We start from the raw sequence: 22,124 nt of genomic DNA on the forward strand, positions 1-22,124 counted from the left end.
ATAAGCAACACAGACATCTAGCGCTATTACATGCAAAAGTGCTTGCGGCAAGTGGAATTCCAGAGGAGGTAATTTGTGCCTGTATTTGAAGTTTTTTCATGCGGCTAGGTGCTAAATGGTTACGTAATGTTTTAGCACAACGAAAAGTTAATGAAGGTTTTTTTGGAATAACTTCCTTCAAAATCGGGTCAAAGAGAAAAATAGGTCAATGTTTAGCCAGGGTGTCGCAAATATTATCGGTGCGGGAATTATAATTAGTAATAAAATTGAATTTTCTAGATGTATTTTTATTACCATTTTTGTTCCTTTCACCTATTTTGAGATTATTAATTAAATCTATTTGTTGTAATTTGCTCACTTTATTAAATGCGTCTTTTAAGATTTTTTGGGGATATAAATTTTCATGAAATCGCTCACGTAACAAATTAGATTGGATTTTAAAATCACTATCAGAACTACAGTTCTTCCTAATCCGTTGATACTGGCCAAACGGTATATTTTTAGTCCATTTGTAATAACATGTAATAACATGTAATAACGCTAGATGTCTGTGTTGCTCGTGTATACCACGGGGAGGTAAAAAATAATTTTATTCAAAATCCACAAAGGAGAAATTTGTGCTAAAATCCGCCGCCAATTGTTCTTCTTCATATGTAGTGTATTTGTTAACATGCAAATGTGGAATTCAATACGTTGGTCGTACCACACAGACCTTGCGGGCCAGGATGAATTAACACCGCTATATTATTAATAATAAATTTATGCTGCATAGTCTATCACGTCATGTAATTAATTTACATGGCGGTGATATACACAGCTTATCTTTATGCGTTATTGATATGATTTCTGCTGATAGTCCAAATCGTTTACAACAACAACTAATAAATCGGGAATCTTACTGGATTTTTAAAATTAACACCTTGGTCCCAGAGGGGTTAAATGAGATGATAGAGAGAACTGTGAGATGAAAACTTTTTTTCACTATCAATTTTATATATATATATATATATATATATATATATATATATATACATATATATATATACATATATATATATTTTTTTTTATACATATAATTGTATTTTTTTATACATATAATTATATTTTTTTCATATTTATTTTTTTTTATTGTATTTTATATATATATATATATATATATATATATATATATATATATATATATACGTTCATGTGCCTCTATATTTTTTTGATCTCCCTGTTCCAATTGTTGTTGATCTGAGATGTTGACATTGTCATCATTTCCTCCTTGGTCATGTGATCAGATGGTTTCTCCTATATATACCGGCATTTTAATTTAAGTTGCATGCCTGATGAAAGGGCCATTCCGACCCTGAAACGCGTTGCATGTTTCTATACAATAAAGTTTTTGGCTACATAAAGATTCTGCTCCTACCTACCTTGGGGAGAACCGGCAGCGCTGGAATATTTCCCAACCTTCGCAGTGTGCTTATCTCGTTATCCTTTGTACGCCTTCCGGCGTGGGAAATCTGCAGCAGCCAGTCTACACCGTAACCAGTGTCATCCCGTACAAGCTCAGCGAGTGTTGTACCTCAGCATTGCACAACCCTTCATCCCTCCTGTACATATTGGTCCTACCCATAGAAGCCCTCCTCTTCTTTTTATGCAGTCTGGAGAAGACACCTTCACCCCTGAGACAGCTGGAGCAGGATCTTATGAGGAGTGGGTCAAGATACCTGAAGACAAGGGGAGAAGTCTCACTGAGAGTTACAGGAATCTATGGATTGTGGTGACAGTCTCATAAGAATGTGCAACCATTATTTTGCTTTTCTATTTACTAATACTATTTAAGAAATGTAATGAAAGTGACCTGAATATATGACTTCCTGGGATACAGGGATGTTGGGGTATCCCTCCACTACCAGAGCTGCTGCTTGTACCGGTTCATGTTGTGAGGATGTATTATATGGTCAACATTAGGAACCCTACAAAGTCCCATATGTCTCCACCCAGGCTCCGTCAAGTGCAATGCTTCAATGCCAAAGTACAGGAGAAATTCTATGTTTATGTTCCTTCCATCTTGGCCACGTCCATTTAACTTCAGCTTTTCCTATTTCCTGACATGTAATCCTTGTCCACATTCCCTCTCTTAGGTCGGTCAGGATCACTGCTAAATGTCAGAAGGTGAGATGTCCGGATAGTCCTAAGAACTAACATTTTCTTTCAGCTTTTATTTCTTCTCATACATCCCCAATGATTCACAGTGTTCCCCATGGAATTTCACGTTTTGGGGTTTGTCGTTTCTTTGCCTGCACACTTATTCAGTTTGTCCCACTGATTTCCTGTGGGCCTTGTGAAGGCTGCTCCCTTACCTTTACTTCACCACAGGTCACTGTGTACATACATTACATTACTTATCCTGTACTGATCCTGAGTTATATCCTGTATTATACTCCAGAGCTGTACTCACTATTCTGCCATTTCTGCTACATCTGAGTGGACTCACAATGGGTCCTCCTACAATCTCTTGGCCCAGAGTGACTTTCCTAAGGGATGAATTATACAGTACAGTAGTATAGATGACATGATTGGGGGAGGGGGATATTACTGATGATTTGGGTTGGTTTGTAAGGTGCTATGTGAGCAGAAAGGAAACAACAGGCATCAGAACAGCATGGTAGGGATTTCACTAAGCTTTGTTCTGCTATTGTTTCTGAGAAGCTAAAAGGAGGGAGAGGGAGACACTACATTGTGGCCGTGTGGACATACAGCAGTAGGTACACTGGTATTCACAATAGGGACAGCTGCCCTAAGCTTTATGAGTGGTCAGAGATTAGAGGAAACCCTTGATTTACATTTAAGGGTCTGTGTGGATAATCTTCAGCAGGAAGACAGTCTCAGTTTGCTGGTACACAGTCCAGGTTTTCTCTCCCATGCACATGTTAACTGCTAACTAGACTTCTTGTAATCTGTCCTGGTGTAGCTGCTACTAGAGACAGAATTCCCCTAACAATTGACACTGGACAGCAAATTGCAGGAAATTGCAAATTGCACACCTAGTGGCCAAGACTTTAGAAATGTTTTTGGGGTAACTAGTCCTTTTTGGTAAAGGAAGTGATCGACAAATAGACAGAAAGAAAAAACAACTTGTCTCACCACAGCTCAGAAATCCGGAACACACAAAATCCAAACGAAAGAAGATTTGGCTCACATGGAAATAGTCCAAAAACGTCATATTCTTTCTTTATCGCATATAAGATTAAAAAATCATACAGATCCCATCTTCTGGAGGGAATCAGAGCAGACCCAATATCCATGGTGTGGTTGTTGTTCTGCATGACTATAAATGTTCTGCTTTTGTGGACGACTTGCTGGTATATCTTACAGATCCCATCGTATCCTTACCTAACCTCATGGCGCGTCTTAAGGAGTTTGGTGCGTGGTCCAATTTTAACATAAATTTTTCAAAGTCAGAGGCCCTCAATGTCTCCTTGCCTGGACATACAAAAAGCTCCCTTCATTGCGCCTTTTTATTTACTTTGCTTTCGCAAGGTATTCCCTACTTGGGGACTAAGATACCATACCTATCCCAGAAATTCTCACTAAATTTTTCTTCTTTATTGACATGATTTCGTAAAGGCTTAGCGTCATGGAATAAGGGATTTTTCTTGGTTGATCGGATCAGTATTTTGAAAAAGACTCTGTTGCCTCGTTTATTATATCTTTTGCTGACTACACTCATACATATTCTCTCCCTGTTTTGGCACCACATACAGCAATGCTTCAGGTTATTTGTCTGGTTCTCGGCACATCCATGGCTCATCTGCCTCCTTTAATCCAGACCTAAATTGTCTGGTCGGGCAGGCCTGCCAGAGTGCCGCATGTATTACTTGACCTGTGCACATGCTCGTGTCCTTGACTGGTCACATAACCTCGAATTGTCAGTTTGCCTGGTGCAGGACATTTGTCCCTTTCCACTCTTCCCTGGACTTGGTTCTCGGTGCAGCAAGATCATTTTCCGACCTCCTACTCCACGTGCCATACTTTAGCTTCTCTACAGTCCGCAGGGGCTGCTTGATAGATTGCTTGGGTCCTCTCTTCCCTGTGACAGATAACCCACAGTTTGCTCCTGTGGCCTCTTCTGAGGGGGGCTTCTTAGGCTCTTCATTGTCCAAACCTCTCCGCTTCCGAAAAGTCTTGGCTGGAGGTGGGCTTAAATCTTTGGAGGCCCTGTTGGAAGATAGGCAGTCCTCCCAGTAGACTCCCTTTGCGTACCTCCAGCTGCAACATTTCTATTCCTCTCTCCTGACTCATTTTCAAGTGCATCATAATTTGACACCTTTTTAACGTCTGTGTTTAGCCTTATCGTACCCTCGGCACTCCATCTCTATAGTCTATGACCTGCTACTGTCTTCCCGGTTGGAGTCCCTCCCGACATTCTGCCATGCAGGGGGGTCTAAACTGGGTAAGACCTTCTTCCCTGAGGACTGGGCTCGCTCCTTTTTTTTTTTACTCATAAAGCCGTGATTGCCACAAAGGCACAGGAAACGTGCTATAAGATCATGACCAGATGGTATTAAGTTCCAGCGACTCTACACTGCTGGTGTCCCTCTGTATTGAGTTCTTGTTGGAGCTGTGGAACTGCGGAGGGTGTGATGGCACATGTATGGTGGGGCTGTTCTAAACTTGCCCTCTTTTGGGATATGGTTATCCAGGTCCCTTCAGAAGTGACTGGAGTCCGGGTTCCTCACGCACCTGTGGAGGCTCTGCTCTTCATGTTCCCTATGGCCCAGGCAAAGTATAAGAAGTCCTTGACACGACACCTTCTCCAACGGTTGTTCCTCGGAGATGGAAATCTCTAGATCCTCCCAACCTGAAGGAATGGTTTGCAGAAATTGCTCATATCCAACATATGGAGGAGCTACTGGCTGTCTTTCCGGAAGATTTAACGAGGTTGGGAGCCACTTGGCTCCCGTGGTCGGACTTTTGCTCCTCCCAAACGTATAGGTCTCTTATTTGAGGTGGGGTGTTGTGGGAGTGGATGTGTTATCCCTTTGCATTTTTCTGTGGTGGCTCGTGATACGCTGGTTCTCTGTCTCATTAAGAGGATAATTTCAGGTTTTTAGGTCTCTGGACTCAAGCAGTCTTCGTTCTTTTCTCTCTCTATTTGCTCTTCTTTTGTGTGTCTTGTCCTCTGTTGGTTTGTTCTTTCTTTATGTTTCCTTTTCTGATACCAGATGCTCACCGTGCAGTGGTGCGGGACTGTCTTGGTGTATCTCTTGTTGATTGTTTAAAGATTGCACTCTTTTTTTTTCTTTTCCCTGATAACCTACAGTGCCATTTTTGCTCTTTGCACTTGCTATGTTCCCTTAGGCACCACTCCCCATGTCCTTATATGGGACTTACTAATATTGTTTTCAGTTTTCCATGTTTTTGTAATGCCATTCAGTTTCATTGCTGGCCCGCCTTGTCTCTTCTGGCCTTAACTAGCCACAGGGCCTTTGTTTGCACTAATTTTGCTTGTATGCTTTTATATTTTCTTTAATAAAACCTTTTTTTTAAACGTGTCAGTCATACAGCCTCCCTCCCCCCTGCGGCAGAATCCTTCAGAATCATACGAGAACCGTGTATAAACCAATGGTTCAAACCCGACCTGACACCACACTGTATAGAAGAGTGCTCCAGAATCCTCCAGAACCATGAGAGCTGTTTATAAACCAATAGTTCAAACCTCTTTGACCTGGCAACACACTGTACTAAAGAGTGACCCAGAATCCTCCAGAATCGTACAAGAGCCGTGTACAAACCAATGGTCCAAACCAGACCTGACACAGCACTTTACAGAAGAATGTCCCAGAATCCTCCAGTACCATACAATAGCCGTGTATAAACTAATGGTCCAAACCTGATCTTATACCATACTGTACAAATGAGTGCTCCAGAATTCTCCAGAATTATACGAGAGCCGTGTATAAACCAATGGCCACAAACGATCTAACACCACACTTTACAAAAGAAAGCTCCAGAACCGAATGAGAGCCGTGTCTAAACCAATGGCCTCACTTACCTGACACCACACTGTAAAGAAGAGTAACCCAGAATCCTCCAGAACCATACGAGAGCCGTGTATAAACCAATGGCCACAAACCTCACTGATCTAACACCACACTATACAGAAGAAACCTCCAGAACCGAATGAGAGCCGTGTCTAAACCAATGGCCTCACTTACCTGACACCACACTGTACAGAAGAGTAACCCAGAATTCTCCCGAACCATACGAGAGCCGTGTATAAACCAATGGCCACAAACTTCACTGATCTAACACCACACTATACAGAAGAAACCTCCAGAACCGAATGAGAGCCGTGTCTAAACCAATGACCTCACTTACCTGACAACATACTGTAAAGAAGAGTGCTCTAGACTCCTCCAGAACCATACGAGAGCTGTGTATAAACCAATGGCCTCACTGAACAGATACCATACGGTGAAGAAGAATGCTCCAGAACCATACGTGAGCCGTGTATAAACCAATGACCACAGACCTCAATAACCTGACACCGCACTGTACAGAAGAGTGACCCAGAATCTTCCGGAACCACACGAGAGCCGTGTATAAACCAATGCTCACACACCTCACTGACCTGACACCACACTGTTCAGAAGAGTGACCCAGAATCCTCCAAAACGATATGGGAGCTTTGTATAAACCAATTGAAACAAACCTCACTGACCTGACACTACACACTACAGAATAGTGACCCAGAATCCTCCAGAACCATACAAGAGGCGTGTATAAACCAATGGCTACAGACCTCACTGTCAGGACATGGGGGATTGTGCTCGGTGCTGATGTTATTCTCAGGTTGTATTCACCTCCTTTTATGTTATTCTCATGTTGTATTCACCTCCTTTTATGTTATTCTCGGGTTGTATTCACCTCTTTTTATGTTATTCTGGGGTTGTATTCATCTCCTTTTATGTTATTCTCATGTTGTATTCACCTCTTTTTATGTTATTCTGGGGTTGTACTCGCCTCCTTTTATGTTATTCTGGGGTTGTATTCACCTCCTTTTATGTTATTCTCAGGTTGTATTCACCTCCTTTTATGCTATTCTGAGGTTGTAGATACCTCCTTTTATGTTATTCTGGGGTTGTATTCACCTCCATTTATGTTATTCTGGGGTTGTATTCCCTTCTTTTATGTTATTCCAGGGTTGTATTCACCTCCTTTTATGTTATTCTGGGGTTGTACTCACCTCCTTTAACCCCTTAAGGACTGGGGGTTTTTCCGTTTTTGCACTTTCGTTTTTTGCTCCTTGCCTTTAAAAAATCATAACTCTTTCAATTTTTCACCTAAAAATCCATGTGATTGTTTATTTTTTGCGCCACCAATTCTACTTTGTAATGACGTCAGTCATTTTGCCCAAAAATCTACGGTGAAACGGAAAAAAAAAATAATTGTGAGATAAACTGAAAAAAAAAACCGCTGTTTTGTAACTTTTGGGGGCTTCTGTTTCTACGTAGTACATTTTTCGGTAAAAATGACACCTTATCTTTATTCTGTAGGTTCATACGATTAAAATGATACCCTACTTATATAGGTTTGATTTTGTCGTACTTCTGGAAAAAATCATAACTTTTAAATTAATACGTAAATTTAAATTAATAACTGGAAAATTTATACGTTTAAAATTGTCATCTTCTGACCCCTATAACTTTTTTATTTTTCCGCGTATGGGGCGGTATGAGGGCTCATTTTTTGCTCCGTGATCTGAAGTTTTTAACGGTACCATTTTTGCTTTGATAGGACTTATCATTTTTTCATGACATAAAAAGTGACCAAAAATGCACTATTTTGCGCGTACGCATTTTTTCATGATATAAAAAGTGACCAAAAATGCACAATTTTGCGCGTATGCATTTTTTTGCGCATACGCCATTGACCATGCGGTTTAATTAACGATATATTTTTATCATTCGGACATTTCCGCACGCAGCGATACCATATATGTTTATTTTTATTTACACTATTTTTTTTTTATGGGACAAGGGGGGTGATTCAAACTTTTAATAGGGGAGGGGTTAAATGATCTTTATTCACTTATTTTTTGCTGTGTTATAGCTCCCATAGGGACCTATAACACTGCACACACTGATCTTTTACATTGATCACTGGTTTCTGATAGGAAACCAGTGATCGATGATTCTGCTGCTTGACTGCTCATGCCTGGATCTCAGGCACTGAGCAGTCATTCGGCGATCGGACAGCGAGGAGGCAGGTAGGGACCTTCCGGCAGTCCTGTAAGCTGTTCGGGATGCCGCGATTTCGCCGCAGCTATCCCAAATAGCCCACTGAGCTAACCGTCACTTTTTATTTTCACTTTTAGCCGTGTGGCTCAGCTTTGAGCGCGCGACTAAAGGGTTAATAGCGTGCGGCACCGCGATCAGTGCCGCGCGCTATTAGCGGCGGGTCCCGGCTTCACTATGATGCCGGGCCCGCCATGATATGATGCGGGGTCACCGTGGGACCCCGCGTTATATCACGGGACTCATACGTCCTTGGTCCTTAAGAGGCTAAAGTTATTTTGGGGTTGTATTCACCTTCTTTTATGTTATTCTCAGGTTGTATTCCCCTCCTTATATATTATTCTGAGGTTGTACATACCTCCTTTTATGTTATTCTGGGGTTGTATTCCCTCCTTTTATGTTATTCTCCAGTTGTATTCACCTCCTTTTATGTTACTCAGGTTGTAATCACTTCTTTTTATGTTATTCTCAGGCTGTATTTTTTTGTTATTCTGGGGTTGTACTCACCTCCTTTTATGTTATTCTGGGGTTGTACTCACCTCCTTTTATGTTATTCCGGGGTTGTCTTCACCTCCTTTTATGTTATTCTGGGGTTGTATTCACCTACATTTATGTTATTCTCAGGTTGTATTCATCTCCTTTTATGTTATTCTCAGGTTGTATTCACCTCCTTGTTTTTGTTATTCTCAGATTGTATTCACCTCCTTTTATGTTATTCTGAGGTTGTATTTACCTCCTTTTATGTTATTCTGGGGTTGTATTTACCTCCTTTTATGTTATTCTGGGGTTGTATTCACCTCCTTTTATGTTATTCTGAGGTTGTATTTACCTCCTTTTATGTTATTCTGGGGTTGTATTTACCTCATTTTATGTTATTCTGGGGTTGTATTCATCTCCTTTTATGTTATTTTCAGGTTGTAATCACCTCCTTTTATGTTATTCTGGGGTTGTATTCATCTCCTTTTATGTTATTCTCGGGTTGTATTCACCTACTTTCATGTTATTCTCAGGTTGTATTCACCACCTTTTATGTTATTCTGAGGTTGTACATACCTCATTTTATGTTATTTTGGGATTGTATTCACCTCCTTTTATGTTATTCCTGGGCTGTATTCCCTTCCTTTATGTTTTCCGGGGTTGTCTTCACCTCCTTTTATGTTATTCCAGTGTTGTCTTCACCTCCTTTTATATTATTCCGGGGTTGTATTCACCTCCTTTTGTGTTATTCTTAGACTGTTTTATATTATCCTTAGGTTGTATTCACCTACTTTTATGTTATTCTCAGGTTGTATTTACCTCCTTTTTTGTTATTCTGAGATTGTGTTCACCTCCTTCTATATCATTCCAGGGTTGTATTCCCTTCTTTTATGTTATTCTGGGGTTGTATTCACCTACTTTTATGTTATTCTTATGTTGTATTCACCTCCTTGTATGTTATTCTCAGGTTGTATTTACCTTTTTTATGCTATTCTCCAGTTGTATTCACCTCCTTTTATGTTATTCTGGAGTTGTATTCACTTCCTTTTATGTTATTCCGGGGCTGTATTCACCTACTTTTATGTTATTCTCAGGTTGTATTCGCCTCCTTTTAGGTTATTCTGGGGTTGTATTCACCTTCTTTTATGTTATTCTTAGACTATTTATGTTATTCTCAGGTTGTATTCACCTCCTTTTATGTTATTCTCAGGTTTTATTCATCTCCTTTTATGTTATTCTTAGGTTGCACATAACCTCCTTTTGTGTAATTCTGGGGTTGTATTCCCTCCTTATATGTTATTCTGGGGTTGTATTCACCTCCTTTTATGTTATTCTCAGGTTGTATTCACCTACTTTTATGTTATTCTGAGGTTGTACATACCTCCTTTTATGTTATTCCGGGGTTGTATTCCCTCCTTTTATGTTATTCCGGGATTGTCTTCACCTCCTTTTATGTTATTCTTGGGTTGTATTTACCTCTATTATGTTATTCTCAAGTTGTATTCACCTCCTTTTATGTTATTCTGGGGATGTATTCACCTCCTTTTATGTTACTCTCAGGTTGTATTCACCTCCTTTTATGTTATTCTCAGGTTGCATTAACCTCCTATTATGTTATTCTGGGGATGTATTAACCTCCTTTTATGTTATTCTCAGGTTGTATTCAGCTTCTTTTATGTTATTCTGGGGATGTATTCACCTTCTTTTATTTTATTCTGGGGTTGTATTCACCTCCTTTTATGTTATTCTAGGTTTGCATTCACCTCCTTTTATGTTACTCTCAGGTTATATTCACATCCTTTTATGTTATTCTCAGGTTGCATTAACCTCCTTTTATGTAATTCTTGGGTTGTATTCACCTCCTTTTATGTTATCCTCAAATTGTATTCACCTCCTATTATGTTATTCTGGGTATGTATTAACCTCCTTTTATGTTATTCCCAGGTTGTATTCACCTCTTTTTATGTTATTCTCAGGTTATATTCACCTCCTTTTATGTTATTCTTCTCGTGTTGAATTCACCACCTTTTATGTTATTCTTAGGTTGTATTTACCTTCTTTTGTGTTATTCACCTCCTTTTTTGTTATTGTAGGGTTGCATTCACCTCCTTTTATGTTACTCTCAGCCTGTTTTCACCTCCTTTTATGTTATTCTCAGGTTGTATTCACCTTCTTTTATGTTATTCTGGGGTTGTTTTCACCTCCTTTTGTTATTCTCAGGTTGTATTCACCTACTTTTATGATATTCTCAGGTTGTATTCACCTCCTTTTATGTTATTCTCAGGTAGTTTTCACCTCCTTTTATGTTATTCTGTGGTTGTATTCACCTCCTTTTATGTTATTCTCAGCCTGTTTTCACCTCCTTGTATGTTATTCTCAGGTTGTATTCACCTTCTTTTATGTTATTCTGGGGTTGTTTTCACCTCCTTTTGTTATTCTCAGGTTGTATTCACCTACTTTTATGATATTCTCAGGTTGTATTCACCTCCTTTTATGTTATTCTCAGGTAGTTTTCACCTCCTTTTATGTTATTCTGTGGTTGTATTCACCTCCTTTTATGTTATTCTAGGGTTGCATTCACCTCCTTTTATGTTATTCTGTGGTTGTATTCAGCTCCTTTTATGTTATTCTAGGGTTGCATTCACCTCCTTTTATGTTATTCTGAGGTTGTATTTACATCCTTTTAGGCTATTTTCAGGTTGTATTCACCTCCTTTTATGTTATTCTCAGCTTGTACTCATCTCCTTTTATGCTATTCTCATGTTGTATTCACCTCCTTTTATGTTATTCTGGGTTTGTATTCACCTCCTTTTATGTTATTCTCAGGTTGTATTAACCTCCTTTTATGTTATTCTCATGTTGTATTCACCTCCTTTTATGTCATTCTGAGGTTGTATTCACCTCCTTTTGTTATTCTTAGACCGTTTTATTTTACTCTCAGTTTGTATTCACCTCCTTTTATGTTATTCTGAGATTGTATTTACCTCCTTTTATGTTATTCTGAGGTTGTATACACCTCCTTTTATGTTATTTTCAGATTGTATTCACCTCCTTTTATGTTGTTATTGGCTTGTATTCACCTACGTTCATATTATTCTGGGGTTGTATTCACCTCCTTTTATGTTATTCTCAGGTTGTATTCATCTCCTTTTATGTTATTCTGGGGTTGTATTAACCTCCTTTTATGTTATTCTGGGGATGTATTCACCTCCTTTTATGTTATTCTGGGGATGTATTCACCTCCTTTTATGTTATTCTGGGGTTGTATTAACCTCCTTTTATGTTAGTCTCAGGTTGTATTAACCTCCTTTTATGTTAGTCTCAGATTGTATTCACCTACTTTTGATATTCTGAGGTTGTACATACCTCCTTTTATGTTATTCTGGGGTTGTATTCACGTCCTTTTATGCTATTCCTGGGTTGTATTCCCTCCTTTTATGTTATTCCGGGGTTGTCTTCACCTCCTTTTATGTTATTCCAGGGTTTTCTTCACCTCCTTTTATGTTATTCCAGGGTTGTCTTCACCTCCTTTTACGTTATCCCGGGGTTGTCTTCACCTCCTTTTATGTAATTCTGAGGTTGTATTTACCTCCTTTTGTTATTCTGGGGTTGTATTCACCTCCTTTTATGTCATTCCGGGGTTGTATTTCCTCCTTTTATGTTATTCAGGGGTTGTATTCACCTACTTTTATGTTGTTCTTATGTTGTATTCACCTCCTTTTATGTCTTTCTGGGGTTGTATTCCCTCCTTTTATGTTATTCTAGGGTTGTATTCACCTACTTTTATGTTGTTCTTATGTTGTATTCACCTACTTTTATGTTGTTCTTATGTTGTATTCACCTCTTATGTTATTCTCAGGTTGTATTCACCTCCTTTTGTTATTCTCAGGTTGTATTTATCTCCTTTTATGTTATTCTCAGGTTGTATTCACCTCCTTTTATGTTATTCTCAGATTGTATTTATCTCCTTTTATGTTATTATTGGGTTGTATTCACCTACGTTCATGTTATTCTGGGGTTGTATTCCCCTCCTCTTATGTTATTCTCAAATTGTATTCACCTCCTATTATGTTATTCTGGGGATGTATTCATCTCCTTTTATGTTATTCTGGGGTTGTATTTACCTTCTTTTATGTTATTCTCAGGTTGTATTCATCTCCTTTTATGTTATTCACAGGTTGTATTCACCTCCTTTTATGTTATTCTGGGGATGTATTCACCTCCTTTTATGTTATTCTGGGGTTGTATTTACCTCCTTTCATGTTATTCTTGGGTTGTATTCACCTCCTTTTATGTTATACTCAAATTGTATTCACCTCCTATTATGTTATTCTGGGAATGTATTAACCTCCTTTTATGTTATTCTCAGGTTGTATTCACCTCCTTTTATGTTATTCTCAGGTTGTTTTCACCTCCTTTTATGTTATTCTGGGGTTGTATTCACCTCCTTTTGTTATTGTAGGGTGGCATTCACCTCCTTTTATGCTACTCTCAGGTTGTATTCACATCCTTTTGTTATTCTCATGTTGTATTCACCTCCTTTTATGTTATTCTGGGGATGTATTCACCTTCTTTTATGTTATTCTGGGGTTGTATTCACCTCCTTTTGTTATTGTAGGGTGGCATTCACCTCCTTTTATGTTACTCTCAGGTTGTATTCACATCCTTTTGTTATTCTCAGGTTGTAGTCACCTTCTTTTATGTTATTCTGGGGATGTTTTCACCTCCTTTTGTTATTCTCAGGTTGTATTCACCTACTATTATGTTATTCTCTGGTTGTGTTCTCATCCTTTTATGTTATTCTCAGGTTGTTTTCACCTTCTTTTATGTGATTCTTGGATTGTATTCACCTCCTTTTATGTTATTCTAGGGTTGCATTCTCCTTTTGTGTTATTCTGGGTTTGTATTCACCTCCTTTTGTTATTCTCAGGTTGTATTCACCTCCTTTTATGTTATTCTGGGGTTGTGTTCACCCCCTTTTATGTTATTCTCAGGTTGTATTACCTTCCTTTTGTTATTCTCATGTTGTATTCACCTCCTTTTGTTATTCTTAGACCGTTTTATTTTATTCTCAGGTTGTATTCACCTCCATTTATGTTATTCTGAGATTGTATTTACCTCCTTTTATGTTATTCTGAGGTTGTATCCACCTCCTTTTATGTTATTCTAAGATTGTTTTCACCTCCTTCTATGTTGTTATTGGCTTGTATTCATCTACGTTCATATTATTCTGGGGTTGTATTCACCTCCTTTTATGTTATTCTCAGGTTGTACTCACCTCCTTTTATGTTATTCTGGGGTTGTATTCACCTCCTTTTATGTTATTCTCAGGTTGTATTAACCTACTTTTATGTTATTCTCGTGTTGTTTTCACCTCTTTTATATTGTTCTCAGGTTGTATTCACCTCCTTTTGTGTTATTCTTAGACTGTTTTATGTTATTCTCAGGCTGTATTCACCACCTTTTATGATATTCTCAGGTTGTATTCACCTCCTGTGTTTTAAAAATGAGAGAAGCAATATGCTATGGGCAACTGCACCACTCTTCCACAGGTTTTGATAAATCTCTCCCTTTTATATATATATATATATATATATATATATATATTTATATATATATATATATATATTAGTGACTAAGTTATAGAAGTGCAGCCGACAGTGATTATCTGTCCTGTGTGATGTCATCAGTCCTGTATTGTGTGATGTCATTAGCCCTGTGTTATGTAATCAGTCCTGTGTTGTGTGATGTCATCAGTCCTGTGTTGTGTGATGTCATTAGTCCTGTGTGATGTCATCAGTCCTGTGATGTCATTAGCCCTGTGTTGTGTGATGTTATCAGTCCTGTGTTGTGTGATGTCATTAGCCCTGTGTGATGTCATCAGTCCTATGTTGTGATGTCATCAGTTCTGTGTTGTTTGATCTCATCAGTCCTGTGTTGTGTGATGTCAGTCCTGTGTTGTGTGATGTCATTAGCCCTGTGTGATGTCATCAGTCCTATGTTGTGATGTCATCAGTTCTGTGTTGTTTGATCTCATCAGTCCTGTGTTGTGTGATGTCATTAGCCCTGTGTTGTGTGATGTCATTAGCCCTGTGTGATGTCATCAGTCCTATGTTGTGATGTCCTCAGTCCTGTGTTGTGTGATGTCATCAGTCCAGTGTTGTGTGATGTCATTAGCCCTGTGTTGTGTGATGTCATTAGCCCTGTGTTGTGTGATGTCATTAGCCCTGTGTGATCAGTCCTGTGTTGTGTGATTTCATTAGCCCTGTGTGATGGCATCAGTCCTGTGTTGTGCGATGTCATTAGCCCTGTGTGATGTCATCAGTCCTATGTTGTGTGATGTCTTTAGCCCTGCGTGATGTCATTAACCCTGTGTTGTGTGATGTCATTAGCCCTGTGTGATGTCATCCGTCCTGTGTTGTGTGATGTCATTAGCCCTCTGTGATGTCATCAGTCCTGTGTTGTGTGATGTCATTAGCCCTGTGTGATGTGATCAGTCCTGTGTTGTGTGATGTCATTAGCCCTGTGTGATGTGATCAGTCCTGTGTTGTGTGATGTCATCAGTCCTGTGTTGTGTGATCTAATCAGTCCTGTGTTGTGTGATGTCATTAGCCCTCTGTGATGTCATCAGTCCTGTGTTGTGTGATGTCATTAGCCCTGTGTGATGTCATCAGTCCTGTGTTGTGTGATGTCATTAGCCCTGTGTGATGTGATCAGTCCTGTGTTGTGTGATGTCATTAGCCCTGTGTGATGTCATCTGTCCTGTGTTGTGTGATGTCATTAGCCCTGTGTGATGTCATCAGTCCTATGTTGTGATGTCATCAGTTCTGTGTTGTTTGATCTCATCAGTCCTGTGTTGTGTGATGTCATTAGCCCTGTGTTGTGTGATGTCATTAGCCCTGTGTGATGTCATCAGTCCTATGTTGTGATGTCCTCAGTCCTGTGTTGTGTGATGTCATCAGTCCAGTGTTGTGTGATGTCATTAGCCCTGTGTTGTGTGATGTCATTAGCCCTGTGTTGTGTGATGTCATTAGCCCTGTGTGATCAGTCCTGTGTTGTGTGATTTCATTAGCCCTGTGTGATGGCATCAGTCCTGTGTTGTGCGATGTCATTAGCCCTGTGTGATGTCATCAGTCCTATGTTATGTGATGTCTTTAGCCCTGCGTGATGTCTTTAGCCCTGTGTTGTGTGATGTCATTAGCCCTGTGTGATGTCATCCGTCCTGTGTTGTGTGATGTCATTAGCCCTCTGTGATGTCATCAGTCCTGTGTTGTGTGATGTCATTAGCCCTGTGTGATGTGATCAGTCCTGTGTTGTGTGATGTCATTAGCCCTGTGTGATGTGATCAGTCCTGTGTTGTGTGATGTCATCAGTCCTGTGTTGTGTGATCTAATCAGTCCTGTGTTGTGTGATGTCATTAGCCCTGTGTGATGTCATCAGTCCTGTGTTGTGTGATGTCATTAGCCCTGTGTGATGTCATCAGTCCTGTGTTGTGTGATGTCATTAGCCCTGTGTGATGTGATCAGTCCTGTGTTGTGTGATGTCATTAGCCCTGTGTGATGTCATCTGTCCTGTGTTGTGTGATGTCATTAGCCCTGTGTGATGTGATCAGTCCTGTGTTGTGTGATGTCATCAGTCCTGTATTGTGTGATGTCATTAGCCCTGTGTGATGTCATCAGTCCTGTGTTGTGTGATGTCATTAGCCCTGTGTGATGTGATCAGTCCTGTGTTGTGTGATGTCATTAGCCCTGTGTGATGTCATCCGTCCTGTGTTGTGTGATGTCATTAGCCCTGTGTGATGTCATCCGTCCTGTGTTGTGTGATGTCATTAGCCCTCTGTGATGTCATCAGTCCTGTGTTGTGTGATGTCATTAGCCCTGTGTGATGTGATCAGTCCTGTGTTGTGTGATGTCATTAGCCCTGTGTGATGTGATCAGTCCTGTGTTGTGTGATGTCATTAGCCTTGTGTGATGTCATCCGTCCTGTGTTGTGTGATGTCATTAGCCCTGTGTGATGTCATCAGTCCTGTGTTGTGTGATGTCATTAGCCCTGTGTGATGTCATCAGTCCTGTGTTGTGTGATTTCATTAGCCCTGTGTGATGTCATCAGTCCTGTGTTGTGTGATGTCATTAGCCCTGTGTGATGTGATCAGTCCTGTGTTGTGTGATGTCATTAGCCCTCTGTGATGTCATCAGTCCTGTGTTGTGTGATGTCATTAGCCCTGTGTGATGTGATCAGTCCTGTGTTGTGTGATGTCATTAGCCCTGTGTGATGTCATCAGTCCTGTGTTGTGTGATGTCATTAGCCCTGTGTGATGTGATCAGTCCTGTGTTGTGTGATGTCATTAGCCCTGTGTGATGTGATCAGTCCTGTGTTGTGTGATTTCATTAGCCCTGTGTGATGTGATCAGTCCTGTGTTGTGTGATGTCATTAGCCCTGTGTGATGTGATCAGTCCTGTGTTGTGTGATGTCATTAGCCCTGTGTGATGTCATCAGTCCTGTGTTGTGTGATTTCATTAGCCCTGTGTGATGTCATCAGTCCTGTGTTGTGTGATGTCATTAGCCCTGTGTGATGTGATCAGTCCTGTGTTGTGTGATGTCATTAGCCCTGTGTGATGTGATCAGTCCTGTGTTGTGTGATTTCATTAGCCCTGTGTGATGTCATCAGTCCTGTGTTGTGTGATGTCATTAGCCCTGTGTGATGTCATCTGTCCTGTGTTGTGTGATGTCATTAGCCCTCTGTGATGTCATCAGTCCTGTGTTGTGTGATGTCATTAGCCCTCTGTGATGTCATCAGTCCTGTGTTGTGTGATGTCATTAGCCCTGTGTGATGTCATCAGTCCTGTGTTGTGTGATGTCATTAGCCCTGTGTGATGTCATCAGTCCTGTGTTGTGTGATGTCATTAGCCCTCTGTGATGTCATTAGCCCTGTGTGATGTCATCAGTCCTGTGTTGTGTGATTTCATTAGCCCTGTGTGATGTCATCAGTCCTGTGTTGTGTGATGTCATTAGCCCTGTGTGATGTGATCAGTCCTGTGTTGTGTGATTTCATTAGCCCTGTGTGATGTCATCAGTCCTGTGTTGTGTGATGTCATTAGCCCTGTGTGATGTCATCAGTCCTGTGTTGTGTGATGTCATCTGTCCTGTGTTGTGTGATGTCATTAGCCCTCTGTGATGTCATCAGTCCTGTGTTGTGTGATGTCATTAGCCCTGTGTGATGTCATCAGTCCTGTGTTGTGTGATGTCATTAGCCCTGTGTGATGTCATCAGTCCTGTGTTGTGTGATGTCATTAGCCCTCTGTGATGTCATTAGCCCTGTGTGATGTCATCAGTCCTGTGTTGTGTGATGTCATTAGCCCTGTGTGATGTCATCAGTCCTGTGTTGTGTGATGTCATTAGCCCTCTGTGATGTCATTAGCCCTGTGTGATGTCATCAGTCCTATGTTGTGTGATGTCTTTAGCCCTGCGTGATGTCATTAACCCTGTGTTGTGTGATGTCATTAGCCCTGTGTGATGTCATCCGTCCTGTGTTGTGTGATGTCATTAGCCCTCTGTGATGTCATCAGTCCTGTGTTGTGTGATGTCATTAGCCCTGTGTGATGTCATCAGTCCTGTGTTGTGTGATGTCATTAGCCCTGTGTGATGTCATCAGTCCTGTGTTGTGTGATGTCATTAGCCCTCTGTGATGTCATTAGCCCTGTGTGATGTCATCAGTCCTGTGTTGTGTGATGTCATTAGCCCTGTGTGATGTCATCAGTCCTGTGTTGTGTGATGTCATTAGCCCTCTGTGATGTCATTAGCCCTGTGTGATGTCATCAGTCCTGTGTTGTGTGATGTCCTTAGCCCTGTGTGATGTTTCTTCCTGTGAATTATTCGGTAATATCGGATACACGGACTCAGTATATATATTTCTCCTCAGAACTTACAGATAACCGGCACATTCTCCTCATGAAGAGACCTCACCGCTTATACCGGGCTCAGAGCCGCAGGTAGAGGCCGCCCGCTCTTGTCAGGTACATGTCAGGCTCTCAGCGCCATCTTGTCGAGGTTCGGAGGATGAAGACCAAGGAAACACGGACTACGGGAAGATGGCGCCGGCGCTCTGATCCGCTGACTGAGCTGCGGACACTGTGACGTCACACGTACAACGTGGGGATTCCGGAGGATTACCCGGCGTGCCCCGCGGGAACATGGCTACCAGGAGGTGAGCGGAGGAGGAGCAGGGGGGCGCTGGTGTGGGGTGAGCGGGGGACAGGTGATCTGCCGGGTGTCTCCTCATGACTGAGGTGGGGGAGGGCTACATCACGTGACGTGTGGGGATGAGGTGACGTGTTGAGGGCTGGTGTTTGGTTCGCTGTTTGACATGATGGGGATTGATGTTTGTGGGACGTCTGGTAGTTAATGGGCATGTTGGTGGTGACTGGTAGTGGGTGGTGTCTCCCTTGCTGAGGAGGGGGAGACGGGTGGCGCCTCAGTTGCTTGGGGGGGAGACGGGTGGCGCCTCAGTTGCTTGGGGGGGGGGGGGGGGGGAGACGGGTGGCGCCTCAGTTGCTTGGGGGGGGGGGGGGGGGAGACGGGTGGCGCCTCAGTTGCTTGGGGGGGGGGGGGGGGGGAGACGGGTGGCGCCTCAGTTGCTTGGGGGGGGGAGACGGGTGGCGCCTCAGTTGCTTGGGGGGGAGACGGGTGGCGCCTCAGTTGCTTGGGGGGGGGGGAGACGGGTGGCGCCTCAGTTGCTTGGGGGGGGGGGAGACGGGTGGCGCCTCAGTTGCTTGGGGGGGGGAGACGGGTGGCGCCTCAGTTGCTTGGGGGGGGGGGGGGAGACGGGTGGCGCCTCAGTTGCTTGGGGGGGGGGAGACGGGTGGCGCCTCAGTTGCTTGGGGGGGGGGGGGAGACGGGTGGCGCCTCAGTTGCTTGGGGGGGGGGGGGAGACGGGTGGCGCCTCAGTTGCTTGGGGGGGGGAGACGGGTGGCGCCTCAGTTGCTTGGGGGGGAGACGGGTGGCGCCTCAGTTGCTTGGGGGGGGGGAGACGGGTGGCGCCTCAGTTGCTTGGGGGGGGGAGACGGTTGGCGCCTCAGTTGCTTGGGGGGGGGGGGGGGGGGGAGACGGGTGGCGCCTCAGTTGCTTGGGGGGGGGGAGACGGGTGGCGCCTCAGTTGCTTGGGGGGGTGGGAGACGGGTGGCGCCTCAGTTGCTTGGGGGGGGGGGGAGACGGGTGGCGCCTCAGTTGCTTGGGGGGGGGGGGGAGACGGGTGGCGCCTCAGTTGCTTGGGGGGGGGGAGACGGGTGGCGCCTCAGTTGCTTGGGGGGGGGAGACGGGTGGCGCCTCAGTTGCTTGGGGGGGGGGGAGACGGGTGGCGCCTCAGTTGCTTGGGGGGGGGGGGGAGACGGGTGGCGCCTCAGTTGCTTGGGGGGGGGGGAGACGGGTGGCGCCTCAGTTGCTTGGGGGGGGGGGGAGACGGGTGGCGCCTCAGTTGCTTGGGGGGGGGGAGACGGGTGGCGCCTCAGTTGCTTGGGGGGGGGGAGACGGGTGGCGCCTCAGTTGCTTGGGGGGGGGGGGAGACGGGTGGCGCCTCAGTTGCTTGGGGGGGGGGGGAGACGGGTGGCGCCTCAGTTGCTTGGGGGGGGGGGGAGACGGGTGGCGCCTCAGTTGCTTGGGGGGGGGGGGAGACGGGTGGCGCCTCAGTTGCTTGGGGGGGGGGGGAGACGGGTGGCGCCTCAGTTGCTTGGGGGGGGGGGGAGACGGGTGGCGCCTCAGTTGCTTGGGGGGGGGGGAGACGGGTGGCGCCTCAGTTGCTTGGGGGGGGGGGGAGACGGGTGGCGCCTCAGTTGCTTGGGGGGGGGGGGAGACGGGTGGCGCCTCAGTTGCTTGGGGGGGGGAGACGGGTGGCGCCTCAGTTGCTTGGGGGGGGGAGACGGGTGGCGCCTCAGTTGCTTGGGGGGGGGAGACGGGTGGCGCCTCAGTTGCTTGGGGGGGGGAGACGGGTGGCGCCTCAGTTGCTTGGGGGGGGGGGGAGACGGGTGGCGCCTCAGTTGCTTGGGGGGGGGGAGACGGGTGGCGCCTCAGTTGCTTGGGGGGGGGGGGAGACGGGTGGCGCCTCAGTTGCTTGGGGGGGGGGGAGACGGGTGGCGCCTCAGTTGCTTGGGGGGGGAGACGGGTGGCGCCTCAGTTGCTTGGGGGGGGGGAGACGGGTGGCGCCTCAGTTGCTTGGGGGGGGGGAGACGGGTGGCGCCTCAGTTGCTTGGGGGGGGGGGGAGACGGGTGGCGCCTCAGTTGCTTGGGGGGGGGGGAGACGGGTGGCGCCTCAGTTGCTTGGGGGGGGGGGGAGACGGGTGGCGCCTCAGTTGCTTGGGGGGGGGGGGGGGAGACGGGTGGCGCCTCAGTTGCTTGGGGGGGGGGGGAGACGGGTGGCGCCTCAGTTGCTTGGGGGGGGGGGAGACGGGTGGCGCCTCAGTTGCTTGGGGGGGGGGGGAGACGGGTGGCGCCTCAGTTGCTTGGGGGGGGGGGAGACGGGTGGCGCCTCAGTTGCTTGGGGGGGGGGGGAGACGGGTGGCGCCTCAGTTGCTTGGGGGGGGGGAGACGGGTGGCGCCTCAGTTGCTTGGGGGGGGGAGACGGGTGGCGCCTCAGTTGCTTGGGGGGGGGAGACGGGTGGCGCCTCAGTTGCTTGGGGGGGGGGGGAGACGGGTGGCGCCTCAGTTGCTTGGGGGGGGAGACGGGTGGCGCCTCAGTTGCTTGGGGGGGGGAGACGGGTGGCGCCTCAGTTGCTTGGGGGGGGGAGACGGGTGGCGCCTCAGTTGCTTGGGGGGGGGAGACGGGTGGCGCCTCAGTTGCTTGGGGGGGGGGGAGACGGGTGGCGCCTCAGTTGCTTGGGGGGGGTGGCGCGGCGCGGCGCCTCAGTTGCTTGGGGGGGTGGCGCGGCGCCTCAGTTGCTTGGGGGGGTGGCGCGGCGCCTCAGTTGCTTGGGGGGGTGGCGCGGCGCCTCAGTTGCTTGGGGGGGTGGCGCGGCGCCTCAGTTGCTTGGGGGGGTGGCGCGGCGCCTCAGTTGCTTGGGGGGGTGGCGCGGCGCCTCAGTTGCTTGGGGGGGTGGCGCGGCGCCTCAGTTGCTTGGGGGGGTGGCGCGGCGCCTCAGTTGCTTGGGGGGGGTGGCGCGGCGCCTCAGTTGCTTGGGGGGGTGGCGCGGCGCCTCAGTTGCTTGGGGGGGGTGGCGCGGCGCCTCAGTTGCTTGGGGGGGTGGCGCGGCGCCTCAGTTGCTTGGGGGGGTGGCGCGGCGCCTCAGTTGCTTGGGGGGGGTGGCGCGGCGCCTCAGTTGCTTGGGGGGGTGGCGCGGCGCCTCAGTTGCTTGGGGGGGTGGCGCGGCG

At 45.2% G+C, this 22,124-nt stretch overlaps 1 long non-coding RNA gene across 1 annotated transcript; it reads right to left on the reverse strand.

Moving 5' to 3' along the window:
• Nucleotides 1-1,413: 1,413 nt before the first annotated feature.
• On the reverse strand, nucleotides 1,414-18,800 carry LOC130319345 (uncharacterized). Its single transcript, XR_008865560.1, has 3 exons — nucleotides 18,695-18,800; nucleotides 14,047-14,261; nucleotides 1,414-1,715 (listed from the first exon to the last, which is right to left on the reverse strand). It is a non-coding gene; the product is annotated as an uncharacterized LOC130319345 (long non-coding RNA).
• Nucleotides 18,801-22,124: the final 3,324 nt, after the last annotated feature.

This window comes from Hyla sarda, unplaced genomic scaffold (assembly GCF_029499605.1).
Source record: "Hyla sarda isolate aHylSar1 unplaced genomic scaffold, aHylSar1.hap1 scaffold_2114, whole genome shotgun sequence".
In the NCBI taxonomy this organism is placed as follows: domain Eukaryota; kingdom Metazoa; phylum Chordata; class Amphibia; order Anura; family Hylidae; genus Hyla; species Hyla sarda.